The 16,831-nt window shown below is 38.0% G+C and overlaps 3 non-coding genes across 3 annotated transcripts; all 3 read right to left on the bottom strand.

The window, feature by feature from the left end:
- Positions 1 to 1,089: 1,089 nt before the first annotated feature.
- Positions 1,090 to 1,163, bottom strand: trnan-guu (transfer RNA asparagine (anticodon GUU)). Its single transcript has one exon. It is a non-coding gene; the product is annotated as a tRNA-Asn (tRNA).
- Positions 1,164 to 5,019: 3,856 nt separating this feature from the next.
- Positions 5,020 to 5,102, bottom strand: trnal-uaa (transfer RNA leucine (anticodon UAA)). The gene has a single exon. It is a non-coding gene; the product is annotated as a tRNA-Leu (tRNA).
- Positions 5,103 to 7,064: 1,962 nt separating this feature from the next.
- On the bottom strand, positions 7,065 to 7,152 carry trnay-gua (transfer RNA tyrosine (anticodon GUA)). The gene is given in 2 exon segments: positions 7,065 to 7,100; positions 7,116 to 7,152. It is a non-coding gene; the product is annotated as a tRNA-Tyr (tRNA).
- Positions 7,153 to 16,831: the final 9,679 nt, after the last annotated feature.

Genomic DNA, 16,831 nt, shown 5'->3' with positions numbered 1-16,831 from the left:
ACTGTTTACCTGTCAAGACAGAAAACCAGGCTGCTCCAGGTGAGGCTTGAACTCACAACCTCGGTATGACTCCACTGCTCATGTCATTGGACATGGCCTGAACCAAGAAAGAGATTGGAAATCAAGACGTCATGGCGTTGTTTTAAAACTTGCCTACTCTTTCAATTTTTCCGGTCAAATCTTTTATCTGGGAGTACTTTCAGTTGATGTTAATCCTTGTCCCGATGCACGATTCTGGGCCATGGTGCATCTTGAATAATGTTCTTATAGGCTTCAGTTTGGAAAAGTGCGCTCTTCAGAAGCTACCGAAACCGCTAATGGTTACATAACACTTAAGCAAAAGCAACGTTCGGGTTTGAAAACTAATATTACTTGCTATGAATACAAACACTGTTACAGGAGGCGTGTTAGGGCTATTTTAGCTTAGATCATCAATTCATCTGACATTTCTTCTCCATCTATATCAACAGCGTAATCGCTACTGAGCGCTAAAGGCAGGTCCTGGCAATACAATCTTCTTTAGAAAACATTTTTAAAACTATTTCCACGACCATACGTAAAGTAAAAGATACCGATTGCACGCAACTAATAAAATCTCTTTTCCAGGGACGTTGTAGCTAGATGCAAATTACAATCGAAAATGTATCAGCTTTAAAATTTTCTTTTGGATCCACAGGACGATCAGCACGAGACTCAAAATATGCCTGTGTTTGATTGTACAGCATAGATTGTACAGCATTTATGTTAAAATGAAGGTAAATATATCAAAATATCAACATCCAACTTCACAGTGCTAACGTAACAATGCTTGTCAAATTCTCAAACAAATCCGCGTTGTATTTCTAAACTATTTTAGCAGAGGACGCAACAGGAGTATAAATGATATCTCCCGCCAGCCCTTCAAAGATACTTTTCCATGGGTGAATATGGTTGTCTGGGGAGTTGCGGTGTTGGTCACTATTGGACTTCCCCGGTCTCAAGTGTTGTTGTTGGACACGGGCAAAAGACTCGCATTTTCGGCAAATATAAAGAGGGTTAAGGTTTCGGCTTTAGCGGAGCCAGTGTTCACATTGACAATAATAAGAAGACCGTCCCTGGGTGGGCTCGAACCACCAACCTTTCAGTTAACAGCCGAACGCGCTCGCCGATTGCGCCACAGAGACTGACGTGAGAGGCTTCTCTCCATTCGCACCTTTCCGGTCAAAAAATAAACATTGCTTGCATTTTCTTGCCAGTCGGCAATATTCCTTCTGCTCTGATAGCCAAGAATTAAATTTCATTTTTCACAAGCTGTATGAATTTCTTGAAAAACAAGTTGTTGCAGAAAGGAAATGCATTCATGCATTAAACTAAATCAAGCCCTATGCGGTTTTCCAAAATGGTACTTTCTGCACGAAAAGACAGGAAGAAAGGCACAGCTGGGATGTGGAGCCAGGATCTCCAGTTAAAGAGACAGGAACTTAAGCAACTGAGCTACGGCGCCAGCAGAATTCTCCTCTTTTACAGCCGCTTGGACACACCGCTCTGAGCCATCTGCGTTCAGTAAGCACTGAGTCTGCTGGCTGAGCAAGCTGCCTCCTTTACACGCAACAGGAGCCCCGACTGTAAGAGAAACGAAGAGAAATGGCTTTTATTGGGCACTTTTCATGTCCAATGCGCTTGACATCTCCCAAGGGCTGCAGAGTTCATTTACGACACTTTTCCTTTCTTTCTTCTTTCTGCACTCTTTGATGAAACAAAGCGAGAAATCATGTAAGGGAAAATGACTTTTTTTCATGGAGAAAACATGCACCAGGAAATGTTGTGTTTAGAAGACGTGAGTTAACATGAAAAGTGACCTAATTTACTGGAGCAAATGCTCGCCTAGCAAGATCTGCTTTACTACAAGAGAGAAGTAGAGTGAAAGACGTGAGCATTTCACGCCGTTGTGGAACAAAACGCTTTTTTCTTGGAATTCTAAATCAATTAGAAATTCAGAGCGACACATAAAGGCTTTGTCTGCTTAAAGTGATGATTTTTAAAAACTGATAAAAATGTAGAAAACACATTTCTCACGTAGAAATTTAAGATGGGGGTGGGGTATTACTAGTAGAGGCGCTGAACTCACCATGGTGCAATTCATTTACGTGACGGGCTAGTGGTTTAATGGATAAGGCGTCTGATTTCGGTTTATTAGATTGTCGATTCGACTTCTACCGGGGTTGTGTGATTTAAATCAGGCTCCTCAGAAATAGATGTCCGTAATGTAAATGAACCTGTAACAGAAAGGAGGTCTGAAACTTCCATTCTCTGATGTTACTGTCTCTAAAGCCGGACGTGATGTTTCGCGGATGTGCAGTGTGCCTTTTCTCTTGCCGTGTTCAAGATGCTTCGCTGCATAAGCTCCTGACTGGGTGTTCCGTACTGCGCTGTTACTTCGTTCAGATTACCCATGCGGTGTACAGATAAAACCCGACTGCGTGGTGTAAGTTCCGGGTTCGGCACCAGCAGCACCTGCAAACTCATCAGCTGACCTCGACGTGATTTGAACACACAACCGTCTGCCCTTGAGTCAGACGCGCTACCGTTGCGCCACGAGGTCACGCGCCTCCAGTGCTTTTAATTCCCCCAAAGAGAACAATCAGCGTCCCTGGAAAAGTTTTTTTTGATTCTCTCCTGTGAGGAGCGCCGCTCTTCCAACGAGGGTCTCTTCTTCCCAGACCACAGATTATTCTTTCCGCCCGGCTCTCTCACAGAGAGCAGACACACCGTCTCCACTGATGTGTTTACTACATCTATAGATCTGACCCCCTACAGCCACGATATTCCTGGACAGGATATTTACCACCAGCCTCGTGAACTTCTCATCTTGACCTCTCCCAGGAGGAGCACCATTAACACAGAATCCTCTCTCCATTTAGCAAATAACACAAAACACTGTTTACCTGTCAAGACAGAAAACCAGGCTGCTCCAGGTGAGGCTTGAACTCACAACCTCGGTATGACTCCACTGCTCATGTCATTGGACATGGCCTGAACCAGGAAAAAGATTGGAAATCGAGATGTCATGGCGTTGTTTTAAAACTTGCCTACTCTTTCAATTTTTTCGGTCAAATCTTTTATCTGGGAGTACTTTCAGTTGATGTTAATCCTTGTCCCGATGCACGATTCTGGGCCATGGTGCATCTTGAATAATGTTCTTATAGGCTTCAGTTTGGAAAAGTGCGCTCTTCAGAAGCTACCGAAACCGCTAATGGTTACATAACACTTAAGCAAAAGCAACGTTCGGGTTTGAAAACTAATATTACTTGCTATGAATACAAACACTGTTACAGGAGGCGTGTTAGGGCTATTTTAGCTTAGATCATCAATTCATCTGACATTTCTTCTCCATCTATATCAACAGCGAAATCGCTACTGAGCGCTAAAGGCAAGTCCTGGCAATACAATCTTCTTTAGAAAACATTATTCAAACTATTTCTACTACCATACATCAAGTAAAAGATACCGATTGCACGCAACTAATACAATCTCTTTTCCAGGGACGTTGTAGCTAGATGCAAATTACAATCGAAAATGTATCAGCTTTAAAATTTTCTTTTGGATCCACAGGATGATCAGCATGAACCATCAAAGAGCCTGTAGCTGCAAGAAGGTTAAAAGCGCACAAGTGATCTGTCTTTGGTCAAAGGAATTGCTGGAGCAGTAGGACGCAGAGCAATATCTAGCAGCTGTAGATGATGTTCGGGGAAGAGATAATTCTGTTTTCAGCACAGGGAGTGAGAATGAGATCAGTCCGGCTCCCAGCAGAATCCATTCTGGTTTGGTTACTGTCAGACTGTGCGTCTGAGGGTCTTTGGATCGCAACGTGAAAAAAAAAGAACAAAAAACATTTGCTCACATCTTGTGATTTCCACGAGAGGAAGAGAAGATATCACAAAAAAAAATCAGAACTGAAGATTTGGATCCGGGACCTCATACTTGTCAAATGATTAAAATAATAATTATGAAAATATCAGGTTGTGTTTCTGCAACATATCGTGCACAGTACGCCATTTTTTTCTAAAAATACAGTAGATTGTACTTAATAAAAATGTACAATTCATCGCTGGTATAAACAGATGTGTGCTGTGTTTGCCTTTGTAAGCATTTGTTTAAAAAAGAAGTTCACAATATGATAAAAACACAGAAAGCACAAACCTAATAATATAACGATACAAAATCAATACCAAATCATAAAGCCAATTAAGTACCTATCCTTTGAAAACAGTGACATTTGTATATACTTTTGAATTACAAATCAGACAGAGTAGTCCCTTAATTCAAAGATCAGATCTTGGCCAAAACAAGACAATTAGATGTTAGCTGAATTCGGAACAAGAGCCTCTGCTTCATCGTTTATTGAGCTTTTGATCAACGTCTGAGCGAAAAAGATTCGCTATTTTAACTCTTTTATTAAAGTTCACAAAAGCACCTTCCTTCGAGCTGGAGTGAAAACAGCGACTTAAGAATTCCTAACTGTTTTTAATACAGTCCGCCACGCTACCAACTGAGCTATCGAAGGGATCTAAAGCGTTGCTCTCTGGCACATATTGCCCAATGTAGTGAAATATTCCGGGTGATTAAATTCCAGTTCGACATCAAGTTTCCAACTCGTTTCCTTAGTCTTGTTTACCTTGAATTTAAGCCACAAACCAGGATTCTACTGTATAAACTTCCGGGGATGTTACAAAATGTTTGAGGGGGCATCAATCATTACAGGCGGAAATTCACTCCTTTTTTTTCTCGAGGCATCATATTAAACATTTCATTTGGATCGAGAAGAGGATCACCATGAGAGACAGAACAAACTGTTTGATTCCATCTTTATTGGGAGCTGCATCACAGCTAATGGATGTAAAGCCTTCAATATGCGATAGTGAGAGTTCAGTTATGCCAGGGAGTGGGAGTGAAGAGAACTGAACTGAAATTTAGTAAATTCATATTTAAATAGAGTGTAAATCATCAAAGTGTTCTGTCACTTCAAACTTATTACAACACTACCAGGAGTGGGGATCGAACCCACGTGGACTTTCGTCCATTGGATCTTAAGTCCAACGCCTCAACCACTCGGCCATCCTGGTCTACAGCAATATGCTGCTCAGTTGTTTAACATTTGAATATGATTTATCTATTAAAAAAAATTACAAATTGCGTTTAAAGTAATTTTAAAGGCTCGAGAAAACATTGCACTATGAACGCAAATGTTTGTCTTCTTTGTCGCACTTACGTTTTGTTGCTTTAGCAAATTTCATGCAGTTTATTTCTGACACAAGACATAACAAGCTTGTGTATTTATGACAAAAAAGCAGGGCAACAATTTTCATTGACCTTGAAACTAAAATTGTTAAAAAGTAAGTTAAATGCACATATAGTAAATATATTTTCTCATATAATGGTGTGTTTTTCTGTCTAAGAATCCTTCATGAATGGTTTAACAGAAACTTTGCATGATTAAAACAAATATTTACGAATTTTAACGTTTTATACAATAAAGTTTTATTGTGAACATGCGCCCTGTTTATCGATATCACCAATACAGTTCTGGATTTTATTCTGCCTTCCTACGCACATATGAATTTTCTTTCACACAACAGCTCGCATGTGTGGTAGGGTATTAGCGCCAGGGATAAAAAGAATGATGTTGGCTTTTAAATGATAAACCATTTGCGTTTATACAAAATCACAATGCGTTGTCGCAGACATTGGGACATACTCTGTTTAAACACCTGTCGTTTTCTCTTATATTGGCTTCTGTGCTTCGGTCCATTTGAGAGAGAAGACACTGAAAAAGTCGTGTGAAAGTGGATTTTGCACCTGCGCCAATGCTGTAGTGGTATCATACAGACGCCCATACAAATCCATCACACGCTGAAAGCTCCGGAAGGCAACATAAAATGTTGCTCTGTCTGTTGGTGGATTAGGTATGCACGCTTTTTTCAATGTAAAATACAATGTAAAAAGATCAAATTTGATTCAAAATCGATTAATGTAAAAACCAATAAAGCTCATGTTTTTTATCTAGTTTTATCTATATCTATATCTATATCTAGTTTTTCAAAGTTCTTTTAAAAAAAAAGTTTATCGCGATTGTGAAAGTTAGAGAAGGTGTACCAGCGCGTGCCTTCATATCGCCAGCTTCAGTCTAGCCTGTAGCTGCGAGAAGGTTAAAAGCGCACAAGTAATCTGTCTTTCGTCAAAATAATTGCTGGAGCAGCAGGACGCAGAGGACCATCCAGCAGCTGTAGATGGTACTCTCAGTCCGGCTCCCAGCAGAATCCATTCTGGTTTGGTTACTGTCAGACTGGGCGTTTGAGGCTCTTTGGATCACAACGTGAAAAAAAAAAAGAACAAAAAACAATTGCTCACATCGTGTGATTTCCACGAGAGGAAGGGAAGATATCACTTAAAAAAAACAGAACTGAATATTTGGATCCGGGGCCTCATACTTATCAAATTATTAAAATAATGATTATTAAAATATCAGATTGTGTTTCTGCAACATTTCGTGCACAGTACGCCGAATTTAACAATAAAACAACAGTCACAGTGAGGGCTTTACACGCAGACTGGGGTATTTTCCCTTTTTATATTTTTGCCACTTTATATCGAACCTGTTATACTCCCAAAAGTGCACAGTAGCTTGTAAATAAAAACGTACAATTCACCGCTGGTATAAACAGATGTGTGCCTTGTTTGCCTTTGTACGTTAAAAACACAAAAAACACAAACTTAATAATATAACGATACAAAATCAATACCAAATCATAAAGCCAATTAAGTACATATCCTTTCCTTTGAAAACAGAGAACACCTTTATATCTACAAAAAAAAAAACGTGACATTTGTATATACTTTTGAATTACAAAGCAGACAGAGTAGTCCCTTAATTCAAAGATCAGATTTTGGCCAAAACAAGACATTCAGACGGGAGTTTAATTCGGAACAAGAGCCTCTGCTTCGTGGTTTATTGACCTTTTGATCAACGTCTGAGTGAAAAAGATTTGCTATTTTAACTGTTTGATTAAAGTTCACAAGAAGCACCTTTCTTCGAGCTGGAGTCAAACCAGCAACCTAAGGATGCCTCACCATTTCCACTACAGTCCTCCGCTCTACCAACTGAGCTATCGAAGGGAAGTGGGGAATACTGTTTACCTTGAATTTAAGCCACGAATCAGGTTTCTAAAGTATGAACTTCCGGGGATATTACAAAATGTTTGATGGGGCATCAATCGTTCCAGGCGGATATTGACACCTTTTTTTCTCGAGGGATCATATTAAACATTTCATTCGTATCGAGAGGAGGATCACCATGAGACACAGAACAGTTTCATTCTGTCTTTATTAGAAAGTAGTGTTTGTGCTACATTAATAATATTTTAGTGGAAATATAGAAGTTGTAATTTTTAAAACTTATATTTGAATCGAAATGTGGTTTTAAGTTAAATATTAGCATGTTAATGTAATTAGTTTGTGTTTGTCATTACTATATATATTCCCATGTTACTATAATTTGTAGCTGAAGTTTACTAGTTGTGTTTTTATGATGATTATCATGTTTATTACAATATTGTATAAAATGCATAATTTGAACTACATATTTTTCAGGTGTGAATAATTGTATATTTTCAGAATAAATTTCTAAACCAAATCATTTGCTTGATTTACTAGTTTCTACACCTATAAGACCTATCTTTGATGTATAATAGACCTTTAACTACATAGGTATAACAGTCCTCTAAATGTATCCGTATAATAGAACTCCAACCATTTATGTATAATGGACATACTGTATAATCAGAGATGTCTAATTGAAGTATAATGATATACGTATATTAGAATTTCATTCTAGACCCATTACGGACCACATTTATATGTCTAAGGTATGTGTTTAATCAACGTATATTCTACAGTACATCTTTTGCCCACTGGGGAGACACTACAACAGAGCATCTGTAAAAGCTCTCTACCTACCCGCTCTTAACAGAGACGTGACGAGGGTCTAAAGGGACATTTTGAGCCGTAGAAACATTTTATCATTCTGTACTTTCCTGTGCAGTCAGGCCAATTCCACTTCAACTGCGCCCGACAACAGAGGTCATTTTGAAAACAACGAGAGATATTACTAATAGTATTAATAATGAATGACCTTGGACAAGCTGTAAGTGTAAACTCAAAGTATTGCCCTGGTCAACATTCTTTCTTTCATTGACCGTCTTTGTAAAAATAACACCACAGCATTTCACAATCACGCATTTGTTTCCAATCATGCAAAGTACAGTAATTTTTGAGAATCGATTCACCATGCCTTTCACATGCTCATAAAAGAGATTGATTTAGGAACATTAACATATTACCGTATAAAAACTGTACTGTATACTGTACAGTATGTATATGTATATTTAATGTCTTAACTGTGCCCGTTTAAGTATTGAATATTCATATCTAATTTTACCACTGAAGGGAAATCTTAGTAGCTGAGCATAAAAAGAATAGGAGCATACTGCAACGCGTGTGAAGGCCATAAACGATATTAATTTTGGAACATAAACATACAGTATATGGCTGGTCTCGGTACTTTAAAGAAAACATACACGAAACATGGTTTCATTATGACCAGAATCGGTCTTGAGATATTTTTAACTTGATTTACAGTATTTGAGAGGTTTGTCTTAACACCGATACTACAGTACGTAAATACTGCTCACGTATATGTCTCTAGGTTTATATTATGCATTTCATACGGTCAAATTACTTTTGAGAAACTAATAAGAAGTGCGAAACGATATGCCCAGGGCGTTTTAGTTTCGTTTTGTGCTGGGACTCTGCTTTAACAATGTCGCCGTGGATTGATTAGAGATATCAAGTACATACAAGTCATTTTTTAAATGTTGTAGTTCGTCTTGTAAAAATGTTACGAGTACATCATCTATCAACAATTACACAGGTTCTGTTTCCATATTGCGGATTTTGGTTACATAATATTATTTTCTAAATTTCACGATGAGAATATATGATTTGGGCAAACAGAGCCGCAAAGAAGTACATTATGGGTTGTTGTTTTTTTTTTTTGCAGTTTTATCTAGAACAAGCGATGCTTAAACCTTTGTCTGATTCTTGTGAAACTATCCACACGACAGTTACAGTACCTAGGAGTTGACTTCAGTGATGTCACTGATGGGATGTTTCTAAAAATCCATCCTCTGTAAAACATCTTCTCTAGTTGTCCTGCATATGTATTCACTAATGAAGCTGTGTGTTCTGAGCCTGGATCTCTACGTTTCTGTATGAACCAGCTTAGAGGGCTAAAGACAGCTTGTGTTTAAATTGAGTGTAAGGTAATTTATGCTTCTAAAGTCATGGTCAGCATTTATTATTGTACTGTGCTGTAAACTTGTTCTGTGCCTAGTCACATTATTTTATAGCGTTTTTATAGCGTTATCAAATCTGGTGGCGCTGTGTATTAGTTTCTTGACTCCCATGTCACATGGTCTGTGATTGAATCCCATGGAACTATGACTTTATTTTTTAACAAACATTTCTTTGAAAAAATGAAACGTTTCTCTTGGTCAGAGATTAAATAAAACCTCACTCGCACCAAACAAATTTATATTTCTACATATCACAACATGATCGAATTTAAGTCTTTTTAATAACAATGAATAGTCACCTATGCGTTACAAAATAAACATTTATATTGATTTGAATCGCGTTTTGATTTAAATCGTAGACGCGTGTTTAAATATATGCGTTTAAAGGCGATATACTGTATAAAAGCGCTGATTCTTATGGAGTGTGTTCCGCCGGGGATTCAAAAAATTTATTTTTTTTAATCGCGTATCTAAGGAAAATTGCAGTATAACTTTGTTCATGCACAAACAGTGGCATGTTACATTATAATTTGGGTGTCTCCTCTTGCCAGAAAGCTCTAAATTGCATTTTGAGTGCTGTTTTTGACTTTTTCTAAATTGCAACCCATAAATAAAGCTGATAAAGCTTAGACTAACTGCATTCTAAACTGTATTACAACGTAAATTGCAAAAATGCACTTGGAATCTGTCCAAGCCCTCCTACGAAAATTATTTAAACTGCGACACTGATCATTCATCTCTAAATAAACTTTATTTTATATAGCGTTTTAGGCGAATAGGTAATTAGATTGCTCATAAACCTAATTGCTTTTTCTACATAAACACAGCGTGATTGCTCTCTGAAAATGCTTTTCCTTTATATTTAGGCTCAGATTTCAACTATAGATCGCATTATTATAAACTTTCTTGGAAAAATGTATTTTATGTAAACCATGTTTGCTATTAATTCATTTAGGGCTAAAATACGTTCATTGTCTTCCAATCGAGTCGAGTTGACATTAGAAGCTTGCCACTCCCGGACTGTTACACCAACGCATTAGCATGTTAAAGCGATTTCATTGAGGAGCCCAGCTACCAGTTAACACTGTACTTCCTACTTTGAAAATACCTGTGAAACCGGTTTAATTCGTCACAGCCAGCACTCCTGCAGAGAGGGGGTTGTAGTCGTAAAGTAGAAGCAGGCGAGATTTCCAGCGAAAGACACCTCCCCCCCCCCACTCAAAAACCCAGTAAGCAGTAATGCTTTATGTTGAAAATTGAGGTGGATTTTGTTTATGATAAAGAGGAGAAACTGGGATGGGAGGAGGGTTTGGTTTTGCATAAGGGGCGGGACTATGATAATTGGAGGAATTTGCGAGAGTATAATGGTTTGATATATTTGATTTTGTATTGTGGTCGTTATCTATGTTTTTGGTTGGTATTATGTTTATATGGTTGTTTTTGTTGGTTGGTTGTTATTATGGTTATTAATAATACGATCTATAGTTGAAATCTGAGCCTAAATAAAAAGAGAAAGCAAGTGATTAGGTTTATGAGCAATCTAACTACTTATTCGTTTAAAAAGCTATATAAAATAAAGTTTATTATTAATTTGCTGGACAGAGCGGTGAACATTATTATGCAAGACAAAGATAACGATCCTGATCAGTTTAGAAATCTGTGTCAGGTTTTTCCTTCTTAAACTTTTAAAATACACGTTTCGAATAGAAAGAAATCCTCTTCCTGGTACAGTCGCATGAAGAGAGAGGCAAAACAGCCCTACACAGCCCTGTCGCAGTACACGAATATAATCATATCGTTATTAAATTCTTTAGATACGCGATTCCATATTATATTAGCAGAAAAGCTTAAACTACCACTTTTTCACATGCTATTTCACATGTTAGTAAAATTTAATTTATTTATATATTATATATTTATATCTCTGACCAAGGGAAACGTCTCATTTTTCCAAAGAAATGTTTGTTCACAACGGCGACTGTCAGAAGATAGGACACAGCGGCTCAGGCACCCGCTGAATGGAAAAGGGGCACTTTAATGTTCTGTATGGCTAATACTAAAGCCAATACTAATATTCAATACTTTAATATCCTTTTCTGTATGTTTAACAATAGTGGGTACTGGCCTAATTCGTCCCTGCTCCCGTTGTTAGGTGTTAATGTGTTGTTAAGTGTGAATTTGTAGCTGTTTCCCTGGGGTCTGGCTTTTTTTCTGGAAAACCATAACTGGTCTTGTCCAGATTGACTGTCGGCGCCCAGGTCTGATCTTTGTCTTCTAAGATCTCTGTGTACAGTGGAACCTCCTGTCCAGCCAGCACATGTCCACAGACATTCACAACAGCGACATATCATAAAACGTTTGCACATATAGTGTGCAAAAATGCACTTTATTTACTAAAAATAAGACAGAGATACTGTATCAATTTATGTTGCATTAGCCTGATTATGATTAAAAAAACACATATAATTAAGCACGCGTTTGCGATTTAAATCAAAACACGATTTAAATCAATATAAATGTTTATATTGTATCGCATACTGTCCAGCCTCCATTTCTCTATACAAATTTACTCTATTACACACACACACAATAGAAGCAGGAAGCAGAAGCAGGGACCGTTTCCCGCAGAAGGGAAGAAGGTGACTATTCATTGTTATCAAAAATGACTTAGAATTGATCATGTTGCGATATTTTGAAATATAAAAGTCAATTGATTGTCCATAATATCGCTATTCTATTTTTTCGAAGAAATGTTTGTTAAAAGAAAAGTCCAGCACCAGCTGGAATTGAACACACAATCTGAAAATTGCTAATCAGGCACGTAGACCAGTAGGCTATAACACAACTCGCATGATAGGGAGGCGAAACAGCCCAACATAGCCCTGTCGCAGTACACGAATATAATCATATCGTTATTAAATTCTTTAGATACGCGATTCCATATTATATTAGCAGAAAAGCTTAAAACTACCACTTTTTCACACGCTATTTCACATGCTAGTTAAATACTTCGATGCTTGAAATGTTTAGGGAGAAATGGAATACCGGTGTGTATTTTTCTTTTAAAGTACCGATTCCTGGAATCTGACTGGCTGACACCCTTCTGAAGTGGTTCCATAAAATCTGGTATACGGAAAAGAAAGCGTTGATAAAAAAAGCCTGGATTCTCATGTATCTCATACAAGTATCTTTTAATACAGTCTTTGCTGTGCTCTTGAGGATCCTTGTGATATTTTGAGCTCTAGTTGAATGATAAGTGTCACATTTTAAATCATTTTCGTAGTTAGAAATTATGAAATGCCCTGTTAAAAGCAAGGGAGTTTTTATGCCCGTTGAAGTAAAACAAAATGCCTGACAAAATATGGCTTGGACAGATTTCAAGTGCTTGTACAAATGTGCTAAAGAAATTATACTTTGAGTATACAGCTTGTCCAAAGTCATTCATTATCAATACTATTAGTAATATCTTCAGTAAAGGCTTTGATGCATAAATATTTCTGATAAAGGTAGGTTGTGTACTTTTGTCCAGCTGAGCAATCTTGCTTTCATAAAATATATACGCGATTCAAAATTATATTCCCTTTTAATCAAATTCTAAAAGTATGCCTGTTGACTCCAGTATCTCTTTAGTTAAAGACTTCGATGCTTAAAATGTTTAGGGAGAAATGAAATACTGGTGTGTATTTTTTCTTTAAAGTACCAAGACCAGCCATATACTGTATGTTTATGTTCCAAAATTAATATCGTTTATGGCCTTCACACGCGTTACAGTATGCTCCTATTCTTTTTATGCTCAGCTACTAAGATTTCCTTTCAGTGGTAAAATTCAATATCTACAACGGGCACAGCAAAGACGTTTACTGTAAGTCTTTCTACGACAGACCAACGGACCACGAGTGCCCCTGTCGGTCAACCAATCACGTACTGCGGTGCCTCGCGTCATCTTGCGTCACAATGCGCGACGCCACCTGCAGTACGTGTCTATAACACGCACTTTGAATGGCTGCGTCTGTATGTGATCAGCTGATATTAAATAGGACTAATACGAATCAATACAATTGATGTCTGGCAAAGGCAAATAACCTTTGTACATGATCTGGAATGTGACTGGTTAAATTTCAGCACAGTTGCTACCCCCTTTATAAAGGGTGTGCACACGTATACAACCAAGACATTGAAGGTTTTTTTTAATTATTGTTCCAAAAAATGTTCCATTTGTTTTCTTTCTTAAATGTTGTTGATTAAAGGATCTTATTAAATGTGAAAAAATCTGATTGTGAAAAGGTCAAATTCTTTGTGAAAAAATCAGTAATGTGAGGAAAGATGAATTGTGGGAGTCCCTTGACTCCTCGTGTCGTACTGTATTTCTCTCTCATTCTACTGGGAGTGGCGCCGTCACTTCTGGATAAAGTCCGTCAGTGGTCATTCCAGACGGGTCAGGTACGACTGCGCTTCGGAACAAGAAGAGACGTGACTTGCAAGAATCCCGACAGTATCGCTTTTCTTGTGGGGGCTGGATAGCTCAGTTGGTAGAGCATCAGGCTTTTAATCTGAGGGTCCAGGGTTCAAGTCCCTGTTTGAGCAGTTGTGCTTTTCTTCAATCTATTGTGAATGTCATTCTAAATCATCTTTTATCTTTCCCTCTACTAGCTGTACTGTGGTTATTTTAAATGTTCATCACTTGTATTTTCTTTAGTGTTTCCTTTCACAAACCGAAAATGTTCAAGGTGATCTTCTCACCACACTCCACGTAGATAAATTAAAAGAAATCAAAGTAGAGTAAAGGACACGCAGTGAGGAGCTCCCGCAGTGAGTACTCTTGAATACGACAAGAGGAAAGGCACACTGCACATCTGCGGAACATCGCAAAGTATTTTTTTTTTATTAAAGGTTCAAGGAAACCTGAATATGTTTGCTAGAAGTATTTCAGAATCACAGTCAAATCGAGTACGATTGCTGCACAGATCTGCCGTGTTGAAATTAGAATACTGTTTGTGCGCTGTTCAAAGCTTTTCTAAAACTACAGAGATACGTTTCGGAATGCGTCTTCCTGTAAAAATAAAATCTCTACACGGGCGCTATAAGCAGAGTCTGAAGCTTGCTTAACAGAAGAACTATATTCAGAGGGCCAAAGAAGTGAATATTTCACCAAGTGAGAGAAAGCATCTCGAAAAAAGGAGGTGCAGTCTCTTCCATGGAGCATAACACCACAAAGTCAGACTACAAGTGCTGAAAAGCTGCTATCAAGCGTAACCCTGGTCGAGCGCTCTAAGGAGCTGGATTAAAGCTCCATCTCTTCGAGGGCGTGAGCTGGAATCCCACTGCTGCCCAGTATCTCCTTGTTAAGAATCATGGTTTTGTTGTTGTAGATTCTGCGCGATTAAATCAGTTTCAATAGAATTCATTTGAACAGTCATATTTGTTTTATTCCTCCTACCATGGCAATTTGTGCTCAAAGATGGAACTTTTTTGTATTTTAAAAAACATGCTAGCCTTGATGGGAAAGTAAGTGGAACTGCAGGCGTGATGGCCAAGTGGTAAGACATCGGTATCAATTAGGTCAATAATCTGTTAAATATTTTATGCCATTTTTTCCATAGATGTTCACATTTGAACAGTGAGAAAGGTGTGCCTGGATGCACTTGAACCATCACCTTACTATAATTTTAGTCCCAACCTGGCCGCACTAAGCAATTGTACCACAGAGACTCCAAAGAGTCTGTTTTCTCCATTTGCAGTTTTGCGTAAAAAATAATCTGCACTTTTAAGCAAGTATTGTATTTCAAATTTTGCAAATTTCTTGAAAAACGTTGTTTCAGAGAGAAACTGAGTAGACAGGAATAGCCCAGTCAGTAGAATATCGAACTTTTTATCTCTAGGTCACTAGTCAGGCGACTGGTTTTCTTGCAACTACTGTGAACCTGCAAAATAGATGGTCTTTTGTCCCTCAGTTTTCAAGTTGTTCTATGAATGTTTAAAATGTTCAATATTTTTTATGCTCTTAAGCACTTTCCGTCACAAAGTTTATGGTGTTCTTGGTGCTGTGCTGCACATCGATAATGCAGACGAGAGCACAGGTAACAATACAGGACAAGCAGTGAGGAGCTACTGTAGCTTTCAACTCAGTGCAGAGTCCAGAGGGAGGCCTAGGTCGCTAAACGATCAACAGATATCTAATAATGACGTTCACAAAGGTGACAATACATTTTTTTCAACATATCCTTACATTTACCTGTACAGCACAACATATTTTCTATACCCTCAAACCCCCAATGTAACGACTTTCTCCTGAGAAACACAACTATAGAGTGAAATCACAATAACTTATACAACAAATCTATTCAAACGCCCAGATATGACAGAACACACCCCTTTAAATATGTATTTCCTTCATTTCAGTTTTCTTCCCTCCCCAGGATACCTGAAAATTCACTATCACATATTAAAGGCTGTACATGTAATACATCTACTAATAAAGATGGGCATTAAAGTTAATTATTAAAAAATTACACTTTTCATTAAGACATGTATTGATAAAATTATTGTGAATAGTTGTGGTGTCTGGAAAGCAATTTTTGTTAAATATAACAATTTTCAAGCGAGTGGTGCATAAGCTTGTTATTTAGTGACTAAATTATTTCCACTGCATTCACAACAGTTCGAAATGTGTTCACTTGTTCTGCATAGCCTGCTACTGAGTTGTTTTCGGAACTGAAATCTATAAGAACATTATTTAAGATGCACCATGGCCCAGAATCGTTCATTGGGACTAGGATTAATATCAATTGAAAGTACTCCCAAATAAAAGATTAAACCTGAATATTAAAAGAGCAGGAAAGTATTAAAAAAACACCATAACGTCTTGACTTCCAATCTTCTTCCTGGTTCAGGCCATGTACAGTAAAATGACAATCAGTGGAGTTATGCCGAGGTTGAAAGTTTAAGCCTCACCTGGAGCAGCCTGGTTTTCTGTCTTGACAAAAAAAGCGTTTTGTTCCACAACGGTGTGAAATGATCACGTCTTTACTCTACTTCTCTCTTGTAGCAAAGCAGCTCTTGCTAGGTGAGCATTTGCTCCGGTAAATTAGGTCACTTTTCATGTTAACTCACTTCTTCTAAACACAACATTTCCTGGTGCACGTTTTCTCTATGAAAAAATACATTGTCCCTTACATGATTGCTCGTTTTTTTTCATCAAAGAGTACAGAAAGAATAAAGAAAGGAAAAGTGTCGTAAATGAACTCTGCCGCCCGTGGGAGATGTCAAGCGCATTGGACATGAAAAGTGCCCGATAAAAGCCATTTCTGTACCTTTCTCTTAGTGTCGGGGCTCCTATTGAATGTAAAGGAGGCAACGTGCTCAGCCAGCCGACTCAGCGCTTACTGAACGCAGGTGTCTCAGAGCGGTGTGTCCAAGTGGAAGTAAAAGAGGCGAATTCTGCC

Source organism: Atractosteus spatula (genome assembly GCF_055471065.1).
Source record: "Atractosteus spatula isolate fAtrSpa1 chromosome 10 unlocalized genomic scaffold, fAtrSpa1.hap1 SUPER_10_unloc_5, whole genome shotgun sequence".
Lineage (NCBI taxonomy): Eukaryota > Metazoa > Chordata > Actinopteri > Semionotiformes > Lepisosteidae > Atractosteus > Atractosteus spatula.
The sequence above is the reverse complement of the archived record's forward strand: the minus strand, read 5'-3'. Positions and strand labels throughout refer to the sequence as shown.